The sequence below is a fragment of the Podarcis cretensis genome (assembly GCF_951804945.1).
Source record: "Podarcis cretensis genome assembly, chromosome: 4".
Lineage (NCBI taxonomy): Eukaryota > Metazoa > Chordata > Lepidosauria > Squamata > Lacertidae > Podarcis > Podarcis cretensis.
In genome coordinates this window covers 24,955,594-24,962,889 of record NC_137173.1, presented here as the reverse complement: position 1 = coordinate 24,962,889, position 7,296 = coordinate 24,955,594, and the positions used below count along the sequence as shown (strand labels likewise).

The 7,296-nt window shown below is 45.1% G+C and overlaps 1 long non-coding RNA gene across 1 annotated transcript; it reads right to left on the bottom strand.

Annotated features, from left to right (window-relative positions):
* Positions 1–564: 564 nt before the first annotated feature.
* On the bottom strand, positions 565–6,826 carry LOC307215349. Its single transcript, XR_013838472.1, has 3 exons — positions 6,799–6,826; positions 2,045–2,109; positions 565–992 (listed from the first exon to the last, which is right to left on the bottom strand). It is a non-coding gene; the product is annotated as an uncharacterized lncRNA (long non-coding RNA).
* Between the last annotated feature and the right edge of the window lie 470 nt (positions 6,827–7,296).

Below are 7,296 nucleotides of genomic sequence, written 5' to 3'. Positions count from 1 at the left end.
CGAATTGACTGAGACATCCTGGAATTACAAAAGCCATTCCAGCTTCGGATTGGATGGTCCGTTTTCAGTGCCAAACTCTCGCGCGAGTCTCACTGATTTCATTAGTCCCGATCCAACCCTAATTGTCTTCAGTTTCTGGAAGGTCTAGAAAGACCTGGAAAATGATGTAAAACAGGTCAGTCCAGGAATTGGGATATATGTGAGCAGAGAGGGTTGTGGGGTGGGGAGAGAACCACGTAGGGAATGAAATTCAAACACTGGAGCATTTGAAACAGGCAGACAGAGAAAGGAATTTAACTTAAGTGTAATCACAGTACATGTGTGGTCCCAATATTTCTGGGATAAATTCTTCTAGGGCTGCATCAGAGCTGTGTCAGGGTACATTACTTCTCTTTCAGGGAACCCTACCAGCTGCCATCTGTCGTCACCACAATGCTATTAACCTAGCTTTTCTCTTTCTTTTCTCTCTCTCTCTCCCCCCCCCCCCACTTTCTTGCAAATCTCAGTGTTATTACGTTTCTACAAAATGAAAGAAAAGGACTATTCATGTCTGGGGGTTTGCTTTTATTGAAGTCAGTCATGTTCCTTGTGTTTGGTTCCATGATACAACTGAGTTTGTTCTTGCATTGTTGCCTACAAAGCATTCCCTTTGCATCTTTCACATTGTCGTGAGGTCTTCACAATGTCAGGGTTGGAGGGGGAACCCCTCTCAAAATGTTTTATGAGTGGCATCCTGAGCAGTGATGAGAGCAATCACCACTCTGTACTGGGGCTTGCCTGCAATTTCTTGGACTTCTCTGCACCAGCTTTACAGGATCAAAGCAGAATCGTGAGACCGGATCTATTTCTGGCAGGAATGGCACCGGCATCCATGATGGCATGCCTTGTTCTAGCATTGTGATTGCATCCTTCTTCAGCAAAGCCTGGAGTATTCCGGTGCAGATTACATTGTCACGTGAGTGATTGCTTCACCATAAACCAGGGTAGGGAACCTATGAAATTTCAGATGTTGTTTGACTACATCTGCCATCATTCCTGTCCATTCCCTTCAGAAAACAATATCAAGGAACATTAAAACTGTATCCCCAGTCCCAAATCCTCCATCTTTGCAGGACCCAGCTCTCACAGAAGCCTATGCGCAGACTATTGTGTAGGTTTCCTCACTGCAGGGGGGGGGATGCCCAGGGGAAGCCACACAACCTAGATGCCAGGGATCAGAGGCAGTTTTAAGAGAGTATGACCAGTGAGTCGCACCAGGCACAGAGCTTCTGGGGCACTGGAGCAGACTCCACCAGTGTGGTGGAGAGCCAGTGTTGTGTAGTGGTTAAGAGCGGTAGACTCGTAATCTGGGGAACCGGGTTCGCGTCTCCCCTCCTCCACATGCAGCTGCTGGGTGACCATGGGCTAGTCACACTTCTCTGAAGTCTCTCAGCCCCACTCACCTCACAGAGTGTTTGTTGTGGGGGAGGAAAGGAAAGGAGAACGTTAGCCGCTTTGAGACTCCTTTGGGTAGTGATAAAGCGGGATATCAAATCCAAACTCTTCTTCTTCTATTTCCAATGGAAGACAAGAGGCAGGAGGGCATTGCCAAAGCAGGCACTCAGAGGAGATTTGCACCAAGCAGTAGCAGAACAAATGGATGACTGGACAGCCACGTTTTGTTTTTGTTTTTTGCTGGACCACCAGAGAACAATGCATTGTTAAACTTTACTTTGTTATTAGGACCTTCCAGTTTTGGCTATTTCCAGTTGCTTGCTGTAACAATTCCCTAATGACAAAGGTATATTTTTGGTATGCCATAACTCTGAAATACTACCTCTCATATGTACTGCCTCGTAAATACAGCATTCCATTTTTGTGCACGCTGAAATGGGTGTTTCATAAAGCATCATAAACAATTTAATTTGTAATGAAATAAACACACCAAATTACCTTGGATTTAAAGTTTGAGTCTGTAGCTGCAGGGGGAAGGAGATTTGCAAATCTCCTCTTACATTTGGGGCTAGCGATCCCTAAGCTGGAATAGCTAGATGAGTCCACTCACCTGAGGGTCACAGCAGAAAACCAAGTTTTAGATTTTATCTGTTTCCTTAGGTGCTTTTCTGTTTTCTGGAAGGTGAAGATGAAAATTATCAGTATAGATCAATTGCTTGGCATGCAGAAGGTGTCAGGCTGAATCCCTGGTAAATCTCCAGGTTCCATCCATCACATTTCCAGGTAGGGCTGGGAGAGAACCCAGCCTAGAACCTTGGAGAGCTGCTGCCAGTCAGTGTAGGTAGTGCTAAGCTAGATGGGTCAACGGTCTGACTCAGTATGAGGCAGCATTCTATGTTTCTATGCTCAACAACAGCTATATTTCAATTACTATTTTAGGGAGTAATCATATTGTTACCAAAGCCATGTGCCTGCTCCTCTCTCTGCCAAGCGGTGGCAAGAGCCCATGGCAGCAGTTCTCAACCTGTGGGTCCCCAGATGTTGTTGGACTACAACTCCCATCTTCCCTAGCTAGCAAGGCCAGAGCTCAAGGATGATGGGAGTTGTAGTCCAACAACATCTAGGGACCCACAGGTTGAGAACCGCTGGCCCATGGGGTCCCAGGCAGACACACAGGGTCTGTGTCCCTTTGGATAATAGGGATAATAGGGACTGCCGTGGCTTTAGGAAGTATGGTTTATTCACCTATTTAAACCATCAGTCTGCATAGAGGGAGTCCAGATCTTACAGCATGGTCATTTCAAGAGGTAGCAATGCAAGCAGCCTGCAGTATGTCTCCTCCAAAGGTGGATCTCAGTGCCTCTTCCTCTTCCTTCTTTCCAGAAACCCTCAAACGTGTCACCTTGGTAACATCTCACTCCTCAATGGCCCGTCAACACCTTTTGATGGGCCATTGAGGCTGGTTTGCATAAGCCAGCCCAGGAATTCTCTGAATTCCCTAGCGGGCACAGTGCTACACTTTAATCCATATCCCAATTAATCAAAACCCTGGCATTTGTTAATTTATAGGATTCAGGGGGATTCTCCTCCATTAAATCTGTAACAGTATTCAGTTTGGGAAGGTGGCTCTGAGAGGTCAGTAGGATGCAGCCGATCTCCCTTTGCACTGGCGGGGAGGTAGAGAGGAAGGAAGGAAGGAAGGAAGGAAGGAAGGAAGGAAGGAAGGAAGGGCAGTTGGGGGAGGGAGCCCCACTGATCCTCAGGACCCTATGCTCTCTTGCTCCCCTCAGGACCTAAAACTATGCCAACCCTGAAGTTGCTGTAGTTAATTCCCTTCCTTTGGCCACAATGGGAGGGGGCAAACAATAAACCAGCTGCCATCCTAACCTAGACACTATTTGCCAGCAGATCTCTGGATGCAGTGGAAACTCTTCCATAACCCACACCACCCAAGGAAGGTAGGAGTTCTCTGTTAATTTACATCTGCATTTACTTTGACACATTGTGTGGTGCCATTCCGTATTTCGTCTCCCAAGGTGGATCATCACAAATGACATCTATTTATCAGCCTATTTATTTCAAGATGTGTATACCCCTTTAAAAAACAACAACACAACACTAATAGCAGCCTAGAAACGAAAAGGGAGGGGCAAGCCAATAAAATGGTAATGAAAGAGATAAAACCATTAAAAGCAAGCCATCTGGAGACTAACAGCACAATCCTATACATGTCTGCTCTCTAGTCTATCTTAAAAAAAAAAAAATACTACCTGGCTGTCTTAAAAGCAGGTGCCATTGATTTCAACAGTAAGACAGACAAGAAGACAAAATAGTAGTGACTTCGTCTGTCTTAAAAAACTGCATTCTGTCCACACATACAGGTTGCTCAGTCTTCCAAGCTAAGCATGGTATCAATGGCATTCAAATGCCAAACTACACATACCCACACCCCGGCATTTAAACAAGATTTATGGTACCTTTTCCATAGAAAACCTGGTAAGTAAAAGAAAGATACCTGTTTGCAATATCCAAATGATCACTTTGCCTCATTAAGGCTCCATCTGGAATAACCACAAACACACCTAGATTATATCATCCTTTGTTGGCTGTGGAAAGTAGTGGGAAGGTAGACCCCAACCTTTTTCTCTCATCTATTTTTCCTGTTCAGACAATCCCCAAATGGTCCTGTATCAAGAAGCTGTATCACCTGACTATCCCAGGCTATTATCACTCCTTTGTCAACTTCCAGAAGTATGGATAAGTATTGCCATAAAGCAGGGATTCCCAAAATGTGGTCTGCAGACAACCAGTGGCTCATAATCTTCATTCCGATGGTCTGAGGCACATCTGGGAAGAACAGCAGAAGCAGCTGTGAAAAAAGGGGTCCAGTGGAAGGGGCCCTAGAACCCAGTAGTCCACCTGGCAGGTAAGCAGGACGGGCACGACAGGTACATCCATCACATTAAATATTTATGTTATTTTTAAATTTTATTTATATGGAGTTGGATTGCAATCCAGTATATAAGAAATAAGAGAAGCAATAAAAATTCAATTAAATATATAGAGCATCTAGCACAGTGCTAGTAATTCATCAACTTGCTGAAGGTATTTTTTGTTAAAGTTCAGTGTTTTTCTAGAAGGGAAAAAATCAAGCAAAGGCTAGGTACTTGTTCCTCCTTTTTTTGGTAGAATTCCTGCTTCATGCTAGGAGTTTAAATGGTAAGACTTTTTGCAAGATTGAAAGTGAATGGGTTGCATTTCAGCTGGCTGAAGGTCTTTTTGTTAAAGCTCAACCGTCTTTTAGACGTTGACTTTATTCTATAAATATCTACTCTAAGTTTGTCATCTAACCCTAATGAATTATTTTGCTGATGCCCTTTGAGAAGTCTCTCTCTCTCTCTCTCTCTCTCTCTCTCTCTCTCTCTCTCTCTGTGTGTGTGTGTGTGTGTGTGTGTGTGTGTGTGTCTCTCTCTCTGTGTGTGTGGGGGGGGTGGGTGGGTGTGTTGAATCAACATAGCTGCCTACATTCTAGGACACTTCTTGGGATTGTGGGTCATGATGAGCTGCTGAAGTTCAAAATTCACTACTACACCATTGCTTGCAACATATCCAAGAATATATGTGATTTCTGGATTGTGGAGACACAAGGATTCTGTGAGATATTCTGAATCAGAGTGAAGCCTATACATTTTAACTCTTTCTCCTTATCAGAACTCCATAAATGCATGTCTGAGCTCAGCAATGTAAATTCCAAATTACTCCTGTTTGAATTTCACCATCAGACTCCCCATCTGTTCTCATTTCATTTTCAGACTTTCCATCTGCTTTTGCCCAGCCCTTTCCAACACAATGCCTTGCAAGACGGCATGGCTTTCCCAGGCCCGTCTCTTTCTTGCAAATTTTATAGTACATAAGAAACAATAAAAATGTATGTTTTATACATGTTAGCCCTGTTAATTAATTCCATAGCACACGTTGTTTCTAAAATGATATTGTCCAGAAAGTCCACATGGCAACATTTTACAGCTCTTTAATGCCAGGTGGATTGTAAGAGTTCTGACATTAGCACTAATGTGTTTTGCGTCGATGTGCAGTGCTTGGGAAATACATATTCTAGAGAAAGGGGGATTAAAACACTGCATTCCTACAATGCAGGGACTGTTTCTTTTATTGGAACTTACAAGGAGCTTAAATATTTCATTTGTATGACAAACGCTCACTCACCGCTAAGCCGTCCTTTAGGATCATTCTATGGCAGGAGGCACAGGCAAACTGAAATATAACCCATGAAAGCCATTTCACTGATTCATTTATGTCCAAAAACACAATACACCTGGAGGTTCTCCTGTACAAGTCTCCCTGAAATTAATGCAAGTTGTACAAGAGTACACTACTGCATCAGGGCAAGCTAGTAAAAGGTAAAGGTAAAGGACCCCTGGATAGTTAAATCCAATCTAACTTGACTATGGGATACGGTGCTCATCTTGCTTCAGGCTGAGGGAGCTGGCGTTTGTCCACAGACAGCTTTCTGGGTCATGTCGCCATCATGACTAAATGGGTTTTGGTGCAACGGGACACCATGACGAGTGCCAGAGTGCATTTGTTATGTACTGAAGTTCTCACCCTGGGCCAGCAGGGGGATGCTGTAGATAGTTCAAGTCCACATATGCAAATAAGGGATCGAAAGTGACATTCAGTGATTGGATAGTTACAGAAAGTTGTTACAGTTACATTGTACTGGAGCTCTATATAAGCAGGCTGGCTGAACCCTTCAGTTCAGTTCTGTTCTGGCCTCTGAATAAACAAGAGCTGTTTGAAGAATCGCTGTGTTGTCTGATATGTTCATCCACAACTTAACAGCATTGAAACACCGTTTAGCTTCCCATCACAGCGGTAGCTATTTATCTACTCGCGTTAGTGTGCTTGCAAACTGTTAGGTTGGCAGGAGGTGGGACAGAGCAACAGGAGCTCACCCCGTCGTGTGGATTCAAACCGCCGACCTTCCAATCAGCAAGCCAAGAGGTTCAGTGGTTTAGACCACAGTGCCACCCTCAAGCTAGTGGACTATATTTCAATGGGATTTGAACAGGAAGACACAAGATTAACAAAAGCTGTGCACCGTATTTCCCTGAAGCCTGAAGCCCAGGCCAAATCAGGTTGATTCAGGTGTGGGGGAGATCTGGGCTTTGATTAAATTGGATAGAAACAGCCCTGGATCTCTATGCTCAGGCCACCCATAGCGATCCAGAACTGTCAGGGGACATTGGGCAGAAAAGCTGCAGGGATCTGCTTTGCCAGAGTTTTCCCTACAGCGAACATGCTGCAGAAGCAGAACCCCACAGAACTGAATCCTCTACTACTCACTGGTTGGTAAGCAGAGGATTTGATCCTGTGGGGTACCAGATGCTCCATCACAAATGCCTTTCCTACAGGGAAGGTATTTGCGAAGGAGCCCTCCACAAAATCCCAACTCCCCTGCCAGGCCTCTTCCCAAGGCCTGGTTGCCACAACAACCTCCCAGGCCTACTTCCACCAGCCACCACTGGGCTGCAGGGGACTGTCCACATCAGAGGTGCCAGGTCCTGACAGGGGTGAAGTGAGCAGGGTGCCTTAGCTGGCGGAGCCCAGGTTCAGCCCAGGACTTGCTGCAGAGTGGGTGCACAGATGGAGAATAGCCTGGGCAGTTGCCGTGGCAATGGAACTTAGGGAATAGGCTGAGGTGATATTTGGCAGCAAGGTATTTGAGGAGCGAGAGTTTGGGTTCAGTCCTTTGGAGGATGCCATGGACTGAACCCCCCCCCACCTGCTCTCAGTCAAGAGGAAGGGAGGGGAAGCAAGGTCTTCTTCCCCCACCCATATGTG